This window comes from Giraffa tippelskirchi, chromosome 10 (genome assembly GCF_054371585.1).
Source record: "Giraffa tippelskirchi isolate mGirTip1 chromosome 10, T2T-mGirTip1v1.2.pri, whole genome shotgun sequence".
Classification (NCBI taxonomy): Eukaryota; Metazoa; Chordata; class Mammalia; order Artiodactyla; family Giraffidae; genus Giraffa; species Giraffa tippelskirchi.
Genome location: NC_137284.1, coordinates 24154687 through 24169570, shown reverse-complemented (window position 1 = coordinate 24169570; position 14884 = coordinate 24154687). Strand labels below are relative to the sequence as shown.

The window sequence follows — 14884 nt, the reverse complement described above, 5'->3', positions numbered from 1 at the left end:
GTGAGTCCTGAAGGAACTCAGGAATGAGAATAATGTCTGCCATGTAGCAGCTGTTGAACTGTAGCCAGTCCCTATGGTAACGCCTGAGGAAAGGAAGCTCAGGATATGAAAACACAGAAAATTGGCCCCAGACAGCTGAGGCACATATCAAAGGAATGACTTCAGTGAGCCCAGATTCTTGCATTTTCCCATACAAAGAAAAGTGCTAAATTTCTTAACTTGGGTTATCTGGTTTTCTTTAATTAACAATAATCTTCTGATGTTCCTATGACCTCCCCTTTGTTGTAAAACTTCTATATAACCTGTCTCATCCTCTCCCACGTCCCTACTCTCAGAGCAGTTTTCTCAGGGTTACTTGAAATACTATCTCCTGGGCTTTTAGTCCTAAAAATTTCTGCCAAATAAAATGTAACTTAAAAATAAAAGCAAAGAAACAAAATGAATAAAGCAAATTACAACATTTGTGTGCAGGTTTTGTGTGAAAATAAGTTTCCAAGTCAATTGCATAAATATCTAAGAGTATGATTGTTGGATTATATAATAAGACTATGTTTATACCATCTAATTGTTTCTAAAGTGGCTGTACTATATTACATTCCCACCAGCAATGAATTAGAGTTCCTATTGCTCTACAGCCTCATCAGCAATTGGTATTCTCAGGTTTTTTGGATTTTAGCCATTCTAATCAGTGTGTAAGATGGTGGGCACTGAGAGAGGGGATCGGGGGCAGACAGGCTGAAACTACAGTCACGGACAACTAGCCAATCTGATCACATGGACCACAGCCTTGTCTAACTCAATGAAACTAAGCCATGCCATGTGGGGCCACCCAAGACAGATGGGTCATGGTGGAGAGGTCTGACAGAATGTGGTCCACTGGAGAAGGGCATGGCAAACCACTTCAGCATTCTTGCCTTGAGAACCCCATGAACAGTATGAAAAGGCAAAAAGATAGGACACTGAAAGATGAACTCCCCAGGTCAGTAGGTGCCCACTATGCTACTGGAGATCAGTGGAGAAATAACTCCAGAAAGAATGAAGGGATGGAGCCAAAGAAAAAACAACACCCAGAGTAGACTCGGCGCCGGCCGGCTCCCTTTCCGCGCTCTGAGACTGCTGCGGCGAACATGGCCTCAGGAGTGCAAGTTGCCGATGAAGTATGTAGCATTTTTTATGACATGAAAGTTCGGAAGTGCTCCACGCCAGAAGAAATCAAGAAAAGAAAGAAGGCTGTCATCTTCTGTCTCGGTGCAGACAAAAAGTGCATCATCATGGAGAAAGGCAAAGAGATCTTGGTGGGAGATGTTGGTGTCACCATAACCGATCCTTTCAAGCATTTTGTGGGGATGCTTCCTGAAAAAGATTGTCACTATGCTCTGTATGATGCAAGCTTTGAAACAAAGGAATCCAGAAAAGAGGAGTTGATGTTTTTCCTGTGGGCACCAGAACTAGCTCCTCTGAAGAGTAAAATGATCTATGCGAGCTCCAAGGATGCCATCAAAAAGAAGTTCCAAGGCATAAAACACGAATGTCAAGCAAATGGGCCAGAAGACCTCAAACGGGCTTGTATTGCTGAAAAGCTAGGAGGATCCCTAATTGTAGCTTTTGAAGGATGCCCCGTGTAGACCATCATCTGGTGCCACAAATCAAAAGCTTCCGTGTTTAACGTTATCCTCTTGCTATGTATAAGTAAAGCAGATAATGTTTAGGCTAGGGACTCACTGAAGGGGTGCTGTCTTGTCATTTATGGGGGTAAACTATTCTATGAACATGTGCAAATGGCCCTAAATAAATCTACACGCTAAAAACTTTACTGGTGTGAAATTAACTTCTTACTGGCCAAATGCCTGTTTGGATGAGTTGGCTTGTTATAAAGATTTTTGTTAAAGCTCATGATTTTTAATAGTGCAGTTCACAAACCAGTAGAGGGCCACATGAAGAGAATTACTGCATCTTTTTTAACCTCAGCAATTATTTACTTTATTTTTTGCTTAGAGATTTGGTCATAATCTGGTTGTAATTTTGGCCCAAATTTCTTTATTCTGCTGAGCTAAACTGAATCATGGAAAATAGTTCTCCTCACAACATTTAACAGCAGTAAAGTACTAACTTGGTGATTCTACTGGATGTGTGGTGGAGACCACCTTGCAACAGTGTAGACTTCCAACCAGCGCTGACCTTGCAGCCTGGGGCCGCTCACTCACAGGTCTGGTCAGGAGGCTGTTCTGAGAGTGGCCTTGCATCCTGGAAATCAGGAGAATGCACACTGTCTTATAACAGCGAATTGTAAAGCAGATCAGGGCTCCAGCATAACCCACTTTGTTAATGAAAACGGTGAGGGTGGTTTACTGACAGACTGCGACTCTGTGCTGTCTTTAACTAATTGTGTATCCTTCAGAACTTTGTTGCTTCTGGTTTAATAAAGTATGGAAGAATGTTACTTTTACTCTAGGGCCTGGGAGAACTTCCTCTCCTAGAGTAGCTTGCAACCCATACATGCAGTGGGGAGCAGGCATGATGGATGACATGGGAAGCCACACTGAACACCCCTGGAAGTGACTGTCCTTCACATCACAGGCATAACACTGAACAACTTAGAGATGCACAAACAGTGGAATTGAGAAGTAGCAGTACTGGCTTTATGTAATAAAGGAAGCATTTTTAACTTCAAAAAAAAAAAAACAACAACACCCAGTTGTGAATGGGACTGGTGATAGAAGCAAGATTCGATACTGTAAAGAGCAATATTGCATAGCAACCTGGAATGTTAGGTCCATGAATCAGGGCAAATTGAAAGTGGTCAAACAGGAGACGACAAGAGTGAACATCGACGTTCTAGGAATCAGTGAACTGAGATGGACTGGAATGGGTGAATTTAACTCAGATGACCATTATATCTACTACTGTGGGCAGGAATCCCTTAGAAGAAATGGAGTAGCCATCATAGACAACAAGAGAGTCCGAAATGCAATACTTGGATGCAATCTCAAAAACGACAGAATGATCTCTGTTCAAGGCAAACCATTCAATATCACGGTAATTCAAGTCTATGCCCTGATCAGTAACGCCAAAGAAGCTAAAGTTGAACGGTTCTATGAAGACCTACAAGACCTTCTAGAACTAACACCCAAAAAAGATGTCCTTTTCATTATAGGGGACTGGAATGCAAAAGTAGTAAGTAAAGAAACACCTGGAGTAACAGGCAAATTTGGCCTTGGAGAACAGAATGAAGCAGGGCAAAGGCTAATAGAGTTATGCCAAGAGAACGCACTGGTCATAGCAAACACCCTCTTCCAACAACACAAGAGAAGACTCTACACATGGACATCACCAGATGGTCAACATCGAAATCAGACTGATTATATTCCTTACAGCCAAAGATGGAGAAGCTCTATACAGTCAGCATAAACAAGACCGGGAGCTGATTGTGGATCAGATCATGAACTCCTTATTGCCAAATTCAGACTGAAATTGAAAAAAGTGGAGAAAACCACTACACCATTGAGATATGACCTAAATCAAATCCCTTATGACTATATAGTACAAGTGAGAAATAGATTTAAAGGACTAGATCTGATAGACAGGATACCTGATGAACTATGGATGAAGATTTGTGACATTGTACAGGAGACAGGAATCAAGACCATCCCCAAGAAAAAGAAATGCAAAAAAGCAAAATGGCTGTCTGAGGAGGCCGTACAAATAGTTGTGAAAAGAAGAGAAGCGAAAAGCCAAGGAGCAAAGGAAAGATATACCCATTTGAAAGCAGAGTTCCAAAGAATAGCAAGGAGGGATAAGAAAGCCTTCCTCAGCGATCAATGCAAAGAAATAGAGGAAAACAATAGAATGGGAAAGACTAGATATTTTTTCAAGAAAAATAGAGATACCAAGGGAACATTTCATGCAAAGATGGGCTTGATAAAGGACAGAAATGGTATGGACCTAACAGAAGCAGAAGATATTAAGAAGAGGTGGCAAGAATACACAGAAGAACTGTACAAAAAAGTTCTTCATGACCCAGACAATCACAATGGTGTGATCACTCACCTAGAGCCAGACATCCTGGAATGTGGAGTCAAGTGGGCCTTAGGAAGCATCACTACAAACAAAGCTAGTGGAGATGATGGAATTCCAGTTGAGCTATTTCAAATCCTAAAAGATGATGCTGTGAAAATGCTGCACTCAATATGCCAGCAAATCTGGAAAACTCAGCAGTGGCCACAGGACTGGAAAAGGTCAGTTTTCATTCCAATCCCAAAGAAAGGCAATGCCAAAGAATGCTCAAACTACAGCACAATTGCACTCATCTCACATGCTAGTAAAGTAATGCTCAAAATTCTCCAAGCCAGGCTTCAGCAATATGTGAACTGTAAAATTCCAGATGTTCAAGTTGGTTTTAGAAAAGACAGAGGAATCAGAGATCAAATTGCCAACATCTGACGGGTCATCAAAAAAGCAAGAGAGTACCAGAAAAACATCTAATTCTGCTTCAATGACTATGCCAAAGCCTTTGACTGTGTGGATCACAATAAACTGTGGAAAATCCTGAAAGAGATGGGAATACCAGACCACCTGACCTGCCTCTTGAGAAACCTGTATACAGGTCAGGAAGCAACAGTTAGAACTGGACATGGAACAACAGACTGGTTCCAAATAGGAAAAGGAGTTCGTCAAGGCTGTATATTGTCACCCTGCTTATTTAACTTATATGCAGAGTACATCATGAGAAATGCTGGGCTGGAGGAAGCACAAGCTGGGATCAAGATTGCCGGGAGAAATATCAATAACCTCAGATATGCAGATGACACCACCCTTATGGCAGAAAGTGAAGAAGAACTAAAGAGCCTCTTGATGAAAGGTAAAGTGGAGAGTGAAAACGTTGGCTTAAAGCTCAACATTCATAAAACTAAGATCATGGCATCCATTCCCATCACTTCATGGCAGATGGATGGGGAAATAGTGGAAACAGTGGCTGACTTTATTTTTCTGGGCTCCAAAATCACTGCTGATGGTGACTGCAGCCATGAAATTAAAAGACACTTACTCCTTGGAAGGAAAGTTATGACCAACCTAGACAGCATATTAAAAAGCAGAGACATTACTTTGCCAACAAAGGTCCATCTAGTCAAGGCTATGGTTTTTCCAGTAGTCATGTATGGATGTGAGAGTTGGACTATAAAGAAAGCTGAGTGCCAAAGAATTGATGCTTTTGAACTGTGGTGTTGGAGAAGACTCTTGAGAGTCCCTTGGACTGCAAGGAGATCCAACCAGTTCATCCTAAAGGAGATCAGTCCTGGGTGTTCATTGGAAGGACTCATGTTGAAGCTGAAACTCCAATACTTTGGCCACCTCATGCGAAGAGTTGACTCATTGGAAAAGACCCTGATGCTGGGAAATATTGAGGGCAGGAGGAGAAGGGGACAACAGAGGATGAGATGGCTGGATGGCATCACCGACCCGATGGACATGGGTTTGGGTGGACTTAAGGAGTTAGTGATGGACAGGGAGGCCTGGTGTGCTGCGGTTCATGGGGTCGCAAAGAGTCGGACACAACTGAGTGACTGAACTGAACTGAACTGAATCAGTGTGCAATGGTATCTCATATTTAATTTGAATTTCCCTGATGACAATAATATTGAGCATTTTTTCATGTTCTTGTTATAGAAATCAGTACTCGAGAAACCAAGCACCACACTCGGAGAGCTGGAGAACTCAGGTTTATTATGCTGGCGGGCCCAGAGGAGCTAACACTCCAAGCTCTGAGCCCCTAACAACGGGATTACAGAGTTTTTATAGACAGACTGTAGTGGGCAACACTAGCTGTTAATAGGCTGGTTTAAACTAAGGGGTATGCCGCGCACAGGAACAGCAGTCAAGATGGGGAGAGGGATGCCTGGCCTGGACAGGCATGATTAAGCAGGTTTGCAGAGGCTGGGCAATTACAATGAGCAGGACAAGGGTGAATGAGACAAACTCCAGTTCCTAGTATTGCAGGTCCCCACTTTCTGAGACTACGTGACCTACATGATCTAGACTTTGCAAGGGGCAAGCTGAGTTACAGAGGCAGAAGGAGAAGGAGATTATGTAAAATTTTAACTTGTCCTCTTCATTATTTGTCATTTACATATCTTCTTTGGTAAGGTGTCTGTTCAGATATTTTGCTCAATTTTTTTAACCTGAGTTTTTAAAGTTCTTTACATATTTTGGTCACAAGTCCTTTCAGATGTTTTGCAAATATTTATCCCATTCTGAGGTTTTTCATTCTCCCAATAATATCTTCTGCAAAGCATAAGGTTTTAGTTTTAGCAAAATTCAACTTATCAGTTTTTTTTTCATGAATTATACCCTTGATGCTGTATATGAAATCTTATCACCAAACCCAAGGTCATGTAGATTTTCTCTTGTGTTTTCTTCTAGAAGTTTGATAATTTTACATTTTACATTAAGGTATATGTTCCATTTTGAATTAATATTTGTGAAAGGGGCAAGGTTTTTGTCAAAGTTCTTTTTACATAAGGATGTTCAATTGTTTCAGCCTTTGATAAAGACTATCCTTTCTTCCAGAAGTTCTTATGCTACAAAAGCAAATATGAATATATGTTTCCCCATTTTTCTAACATTAGTGGTAGTATATCATACTTACAGTTCTACATTTTTTTCAATTAATGTAACAGATCTTTTTATACATGCAGCTTATCCTAACAGTTTTCAATTTGATAAATTATTTGATAAATATACTCCTGTTTAAAATTTAAATGACTGACAACTTTATACCACAAATCCAGACTACAACTGCTTAAAGGTCCATCTCTTCATGGCTAAGCCAGGGATACCTAATGTGAAGGCAGAATTAAAAATCATATGCAAGGAATTGCAGGCGGTATTAAGGCTAGTAAACAGCAAGCACTAAGTAGTATAAAGCAGTAGTATGACGACCTTTGATATACATGGCTTCCTTCAGGGAATTTACATGCTACCTATGGTAAAATCAAAAAAAAAAAAAAAATTCAAGTCAGACCTTTAAAAAGAGGGGAAAAATCCACTCTTCAACAGTGATCCAGGAAAATTTCAAGAAGACAGATGAGAAGAACTATTACACTGGAGGGAGAAAGCTGAGAAGATAAATCGGGAGAAAATACAGCTCAGGACATGCAGGGAGAAATGTGTCTGGAACTCACAGGCAACAGAGAAAGAACAAGTATAGAGAGAATTGAGGACATGTGCAAAGAAGGGAGCAGAGGAGTTAGGCAACAACCAAAGGGTCAACTGGGGCTAGATTCATAGCACCAGCCTCTGACATCTAGCCTTCACTATGCAGCCTAGGGGTTCCCAAGCCGTTTCCCACTGTGCCTAACAGACGAGTGATGTTCATGGGCATGAAGCGCTCCCCACGGTGCCAGTCTCTGCCACATTACCTCTAACTCCAGTCCCTCCTCTCTCCTCTCAGAAAACATCAAATCAGCAGCTACCTGACCCCACTCTGCTATGTTAGGCTGCTTTTTAACATAAATGAATGACACATTTCTATCTCCACTCAAGACCTATTTTCTAAGGAGTACACTTATATAGCCAACTGTGTACTCCACTCCCCCTGGGTCCTTCAAATTCAGTAAGCTCAAGATATACCTCCGGACCCAGCAGAAAAGACTGATCTCAAAATAATGAGAAAAATTAAGGGTATCTAAGGTGAAGCTGAGAAAATGGACATGTAGGCACTTAAAAGCCATGTTTAAGAATTCTAGTCTTAAGCTCAATATCAATGACAAGTTATCAATGAATTTTAAACTTGTGGGTGTGGGTGGTTGGAGGAATGAAGGACTATGACTTCTCATGGCTCTCGTGCACTCTCCATTTTTCTCTCTTCACATCAGTCTTTCACTTTGCTCTCTGCACACCAATCTTTCAAGTCTTTGCACTTAGCATGTTCCCTACCATCACAAAGTACATGTACATTCTGCTTGTTACCTGGAAGACTCTTACTCCCATTCTTTGCCTAGTTGACTTTTACTCATCCCTAACTCTCACTTTAATAAAGGAAGACTTGATATTTGTTCCCCACCACCACCCAGGATTTTTCAGGAACTATGTTTCTTTCTTCACAGTACTCATCTGTTTCTGCTTAGTCATTCTTCTCATTTTGCAAAGCTCTGTCTCACTGGACTACATGTTCTATGAACACAGAGTCCATGTATGAATTTGATCTTCACTGCATCTTCAGAGCCTAGCATAGCACCTAGAATAGACAATTAATAATCTTGGAATGCTGCTGCTGCTGCTGCTAAGTTGCGTCAGCCGTGTCCAACTCTGTGCGACCCCATAGACGGCAGCCTACCAGGCTCCACTGTCCCTGGGATTCTCCAGGCAAGAACACTGGAGTGGGTTGCCATTGCCTTCTCCATCTTGGAATAAATAGTACATTAACAAATCTCTAGGTTTAGGGGGTAGGTTGGGATTTTTGGGGGGTGGGAGTTGTTTGTTGGTTGGTGGGCCATCCCATACAATACGTGGGATCTTAGTTTCCTGACCAGGGATCAAACCTGTGCCCCCTGCATTGGAAATGCAGTCTCAATCAGTGGACTGCCAGGGAAATCTCTGGTTTTTATCAACAGCAATAAATCACAAATTTCACAGCTTATGATATAAAGTGCTTTGACACTGAAGTTGAGAATCTCTGTTGCAGAAAATAAAAGTACCTCATCATAGAGGTAATCTAGTAAAAGCACTATTTAAATAATGATAATATTCATAATAATCACTAATATATTCAAGTTCTTACTGCATATCGGCTTGATAAGTATTTCATATACAATATGTCAGTGAATTCTTAGAACAACCCTGTGAATGAGGAACCAGCATTATCTTCAATTAACAAGTGAAGAAACAAAGTCAGAAAGAAGTTGGCTGACTTGACCAAAGACACAAATCTAGGACAATGATGTCTAAGCCAGACTCTTTCTGATCAGATAAAAGAACCGTGAGAATCAACACAGACTCATTTCCCCATGACTGAAACTACTACCCATAGGAGTCACTGGGCTGACTTGACCAAAGACACAAATCTAGGACAATGATGTCTAAGCCAGACTCTTTCTGATCAGATAAAAGAACCGTAAGAATCAACACAGACTCATTTCCCCATGACTGAAACTACTACCCATAGGAGTCACTGGGAAGGCAGGCATCACGGGCAAAAAACTGCACTGCAAGAGGCCAGCCCCTCTGGGCTAGAAACACTCACACATTGAACAGACCTAGGGTAGAACCCACCTTTGTCTATGATGCTGATTTCTCCCCAGTACTAGAGGCCCAGAGTGACTGCCTTAGAGAGCACAGTTCAGTGATCCCCAAATGCTTCTGTTAGGAAGACCTGAGTTCTCAAAATATACTGAGGTACATTGGATGTACCATAACTATACTGCTGTAAAACTCACTAAATATATATTATTATTATTAAATGTTGCTTTTACTGAATCACCTTGATAAGTTTTATTTTCTGCAACAATGATTCTCAACTTCAATGTCAAAGCAATTTGATGTATAAAATAAGCTGTGAAGTGTGCCATATGTAATATATCACTGTTAATAAAAAACAGAGGCTCATTAATCTATTCACTCACTCATTCTGAAAATAATTATTTAATCTCCACTATATGCTAAGACCTACACTAAGCTTGGAAGTCACAATAAGCAAAAATAGACATGGTCCATGTGTTCATAGAGTTTACAATCCAGTTGGATATAAAAGCATTGTCAAAATTACAATAAAAAAGTACAACTGGAAAGAGATAAGTGCTGTGATGGAACAAAAAACAGTCTTATGACAAAGTCGGATCGATTTAAGTCCCCTGGGAGAAGGCTACCTGGACTGGTAAGCACAGGATAAATGTGAGCATGGCAAAGAATCTCTCTTGAACATTCAGGGTTACTGAGAAGAACCAGGTTTACAAAAGAGCCTGGAGATGAGTTCAGCCAGACCTAAGACGTACCGTCCATTTACTATAAGATAAAGATACTCAATAGGTGATGGCTCATATAGTACATCTCTCACGGGGCCTTTAAGAAGAAAAGTGTAACAAGTTCGCCAGCCCACCTGACACTTCAAGGCCTCCTCCACAGCCAGCATGCCCACTAGAGGAAACAATCACCAAACGTTTCCATGAGTGAGCTTATTGCCACCTCTGACTCTGAATTCCAGGCCCCCTCCTCAAAAGAGGACACGTGGATCAGGTGAATTCATCTAAAGTCAATTTACCTAGGGCTAATACATGTAAAGTGAAAATTTGCCTAAAGCAGCTTTTTCTAAAACCAAGTTGGACTAAACCTAATTTACCTTTCTGTCACACGTGAGTTCTTATGAATTTCACCAACATCATATTTTACATCAGCAGCACTATTACAGGAAATTATCATTAAGTAAACTGCTAGGTAAATTGGTTTTAGAATAATTCACTTGGGGCAAATTGGTGCATATAAACCCAACCTCTGAACGTTCAGAAGGAAGATCAAGTGGCTCCACACTGCAAGGCTGCCTCTCACGCTCAACAGAACTTAAAGAAGCAGTGTAACCAGAGTCCCGCCAGCCTCCCATGAGAACTTGTGGGCTTCAAAATTAACCAACTTGTACTGGACTGCCAGAATTCCTGTTATGCTCCCCCTCTCCATCATGCCTGCTTAAGGGCTAAAGAAACTTCCTGGACCCCATCATCCTGAAGCTGACTTTGTCTTCACCCTTGATCAGCTCAGACCACTCGGGGTGACTCAGAGGTAGAGCCTCTGTGAAAACAGCATCTTTGAAAAAGTGCTCCATAGACTCTAAGGTGCACGTGAATCATCTTGTTAAAATTGCAGGTTCTGATTCAGTAGGTCTGGGCTGAGGTTTAGGATACTGCATTTCTAATAAACCCCCAGTGATGCTCCTGCAGCTAGTCTGCACGCCACACACACTATCTATAGCAAGGTCTTACAAGATGAGTGTGGCTTTTGAGATGCACTAGAGGTAAAAACTTCTGGATATTAGGAGGTAACTAGGAGGTACACATCTCTGGTCTCGGACACAGGATGCAAGAGAAGGCGATCAGAGACTAACTTGTATGTTCTTGGAGTTGGAACTATGACTGAAATTTTCTCTGAAATCACAGAGTGTTTGCTGGGCAAATGCTTTCCAATACTAAGAAAGCTTCAAAAGTCAAATCTCTTAAAAAGAAGACGGAGTAATTTCTTTGTTGTTGCTGATTAGTCACCATCATGTCCAACTCTTTGGCAATCCCATCGGCTTCAGCCCACCAGGCTCCTCTATCTGTGGGATTTCCCAGGCAAGAATACTGGAGTGGGTTGACCATTCCTCCTCCAGGGGATCTTCCTGACCCAAGAAATGAACTTGTGTCCCCTGCATTGGCAGGTAGATTCTTTACCAGTGAGCCACCATGGAAGCCCATATGAAGAATTTCACAATCACATAAAATATATCCCTGCCTATCTTGGAAAGGCATCCAGAAAGGTGCTTCCCTTTCCGTCACACCAGGAGGCCCAGAAAAACATTTTGGGGGGCTAAGAACATCCTTTAACAGAAGACCTTAAACCACTGATTCTACCTAAACTACAAAGATGATGAGCAAGTTAGATGAAAGAAGCTGGAGAGAGCTGAGGGTCGAGATACTGAAGGCTGGCTCCCCATGCTGTGCCTCTTTCCACAAACAGACCCACGAGAACACCATCTCAGCCCAGTGACTCAGAAGCAGTTTCTCATTTGCAGCATGGCAAGGACCTTTACAAATTTCTGCTTCCTTTAATTACCAAAGGAAACACAGAAACTTACAATAAAGAAAACTATCAAGTTCCAAGTGATCAAGGTCAGCACAACCAGTAATAAGATTATCATCAGCATCAGAAACCCTTGACAGGATACTCAGAGACTGCATCGTGTCATTTCTGTAGTATTGTTTCCCCAAAAGGCTTAACTTCATTAAAAAAAAAAAAAAGAATTAATGTCATTTGCAGCAATATGGATGGACCTAGAGATTATTCTATTAAGTAAACTCAAAGACAAATATCATGGTATTGTTTATAAGTGGAATCTAAGAAAATGATACAAATGAACTAATTTACAAAACAGAAATATTCACAGATGTAGAAAATAACTTATGGTTACTAAAGGGGATAGCAGGATGTGGGGAGAAGGAATAAATTAGGAGTTTGAGACTAACATATACACACTGCTATATATAAAATAGATTAACAAGGACCTACTATATAGCACAGAGAATTATATTGAATACATTGTAATAACCTATAGTGGAAAAGAATCTGAAAAAGAATGTGTGTGTGTGTGTGTGTATATATATATATATATATATATATATATATATATATATATAGTTGAATCACTTTGCTGTAAACCTGAACTAACATTGTAAATTAGCTCTACTTCAATTTTTTTAAAAAGGGCTTAACCATGAGAAAATGTCAGAAACTCCAGTTGAAGGATATCCTACAAAATAACTGGTCAATATTCAAAACTGTCAAAGTCACAAAAGAGAAGTCTGGGAAACTGCCACATTTTGGAGATTAAGGAGAAATAGTAACTGAATACAAATGTGGGATCCTAGACAGGATCCTGGAACAGGGAGAAAGAAATGTTATTAGTGGAAAAACTGATAAAATTCAAATAAGGCAGGCAGTTTGGTTAACAGTCCTGCAGCAATGTCAGTTTCCTGCTTTTGATCACTTTTCCAGTTATATGAGATGTCAACATTAGAGGAAGGTAGGTGAGGGATATGCAAGAACTCTGTACCATTTTGCAACTTTCCTCTAAGTCTAAAATTAGTTCAAAAGCAAACCTTAAATAAGTTACTGTTTACTGTGATTACTGTAAATAAATTCCTCCTCCAAAACAGAGAGCCAAGGAGGCCATACCAGTGGTTGATATCTCAACAGGAAAGTCTATGACATTTTCTGTACTTGGCAACAAGGAAAGACAGGATCTCTAGACATTCTCTCTTTACGCTGCTTTTTCCCAACAAGATTTTGGCTCACGGCTTCTATTTATCTTCCCCAAGCACTAGAACATTCTTACAATAAAACAAGGGAAGCAATCAACTTACTCTGGTTCCAACTGTGAAATCCACCTTCTACCTGTCACAGTCACAGAAAAGTGAAATCTTAAGAAGAATGACTAGAAAATGAGCTACTGGAATTGACTGGAAGGGATTTTCTGGGGGAAAGAATAAAAAGAAACAAGTAATGACAGTAAGAGAAAGAAGTTAAGGGTTCTCCCATCCTACATGAGATTGCATGGGTATCTGAAAGCAGGGAAGGCCCAAAGACATACAGAGAAGTTAGTAGATCACCAATTACTGGGGAAGAGGAACCCCAAAATAGTTCCGTAAAGCCCTCATTTCCAGCCAGCCTCTCTGAGCAACATTTGAGTAGAAACAAGACCCAATTCTAAACTCTGGATAAGAGCAGCCAATGGCTCTTAATCAGTCACTAAAATAAGGACAAAGTTACTATTATTATTAGTTCTAGTGTTTGCAAGTTAAATGCAGAGATCAGATTCCAAACATAACTGATTTGAATAGATATCTCAAGAGCAGAGCATACAAAATAAAGTCAGATAGTAAGAAAAATTTAACCCATGCCTTTAGGGTTTAGAACAGCAAGCACAGCTGTATAATAATAATAATTACCACAAAGTATGGAGTGCTTACTATGTGGCAGATATTGTTCCCAAATCTCAGAATAAGCCCAGAGGGGAGGTAATATAATATGATGTCATCATTCCTATTATAGATGAAGAAGCTGAATTCAAAGACATAAAGTGATCTGCAAGATAACATGGCCAGGAAGCAGTGGATCAAAGATTTGAACCCAAATTCATGTCACACTAAGGATGTTCTTTCCACTCCATGCCACCGTGTTTAGGATGCTGTAAAGGACATGAAGTTGCTGGCACCAACAGAGAGATACAAAGACTGTTGGCACTGTGTGAATGAAGGTAAGGGCTGGTAGCAAAACTTCCCTGGGAACTTACATGATCTTAATGTATGGTACTCATCACAATAGACGACTTTCACTTAAAGTTTCCCCTTTACACCCTCATCACTCTCTCCACAGAGAAGACTGTTTTCAGAAGTAAAATGATGGTGCACATTAACTTAACATAGAAGAGTCTGCTAGTGTATCCCCAAACCCATGTACTTTTCTTCTTGGCAGTTCAGTTCAGTCGCTCAGTCGTGTCCGACTCTTTGCGACCCCATGAATTGCAGCACGCCAGGCCTCCCTGTCCATCACCAACTCCTGCAGTTTACCCAAACCCATGTCCATCGAGTCAGTGATGCCATCCAACCATCTCATCCTCTGTCGTTCCCTTCTCCTCCTGCCCCCAATCCTTCCCAGCATCAGGGTCTTTTCCAATGAGTCAACTCTTCGCATGAGGTGGCCAAAGTATTGGAGTTTCAGCTTCAACATCAGTCCTTCCAATGAACACCCAGGACTGATCTCCTTTAGGATGGACTGGTTGGATCTCCTTGCAGTCCAAGGGACTCTCAAGAGTCCTCTCCAACACCACAGTTCAAAAGCATCAATCCTTCTTGGCAGAGTCAGCCTCATTTCCTAGACTATTCTGTCAGGTATGGCCAAGTGCTAGAATTCCAGCCAATGAAAAGCAAACAGAAGTAGCTGATATATGCTGCTTTTTAGGAATGACCCTCAACTTCTGCATACAATCCTCTTCTTTCTGGATGCTAGAATAAAGATGATCCCTTTGAGTACCACACATTGAAGAGAGCAGGATGACAAAGTAGATGGAGCTTGAATCTCTAACTGTCCACCAGAAATACCTGCATTGGTCTACTGTGTGAGCCACAAACACAGTACATCCCTAGAT

General features: G+C 40.9%; 1 protein-coding gene and 1 pseudogene across 4 annotated transcripts in view; one reads left to right on the top strand and one right to left on the bottom strand.

Moving 5' to 3' along the window:
- NELL1 (neural EGFL like 1) overlaps positions 1–14884 on the bottom strand; it is a 987615-nt gene that overhangs the window by 838264 nt on the left and 134467 nt on the right. The window lies entirely within an intron of this gene.
- On the top strand, positions 1077–1810 carry LOC145523455 (destrin pseudogene; annotated as a pseudogene). Its single transcript, XR_014066567.1, has one exon. The product of XR_014066567.1 is annotated as a destrin pseudogene (transcript).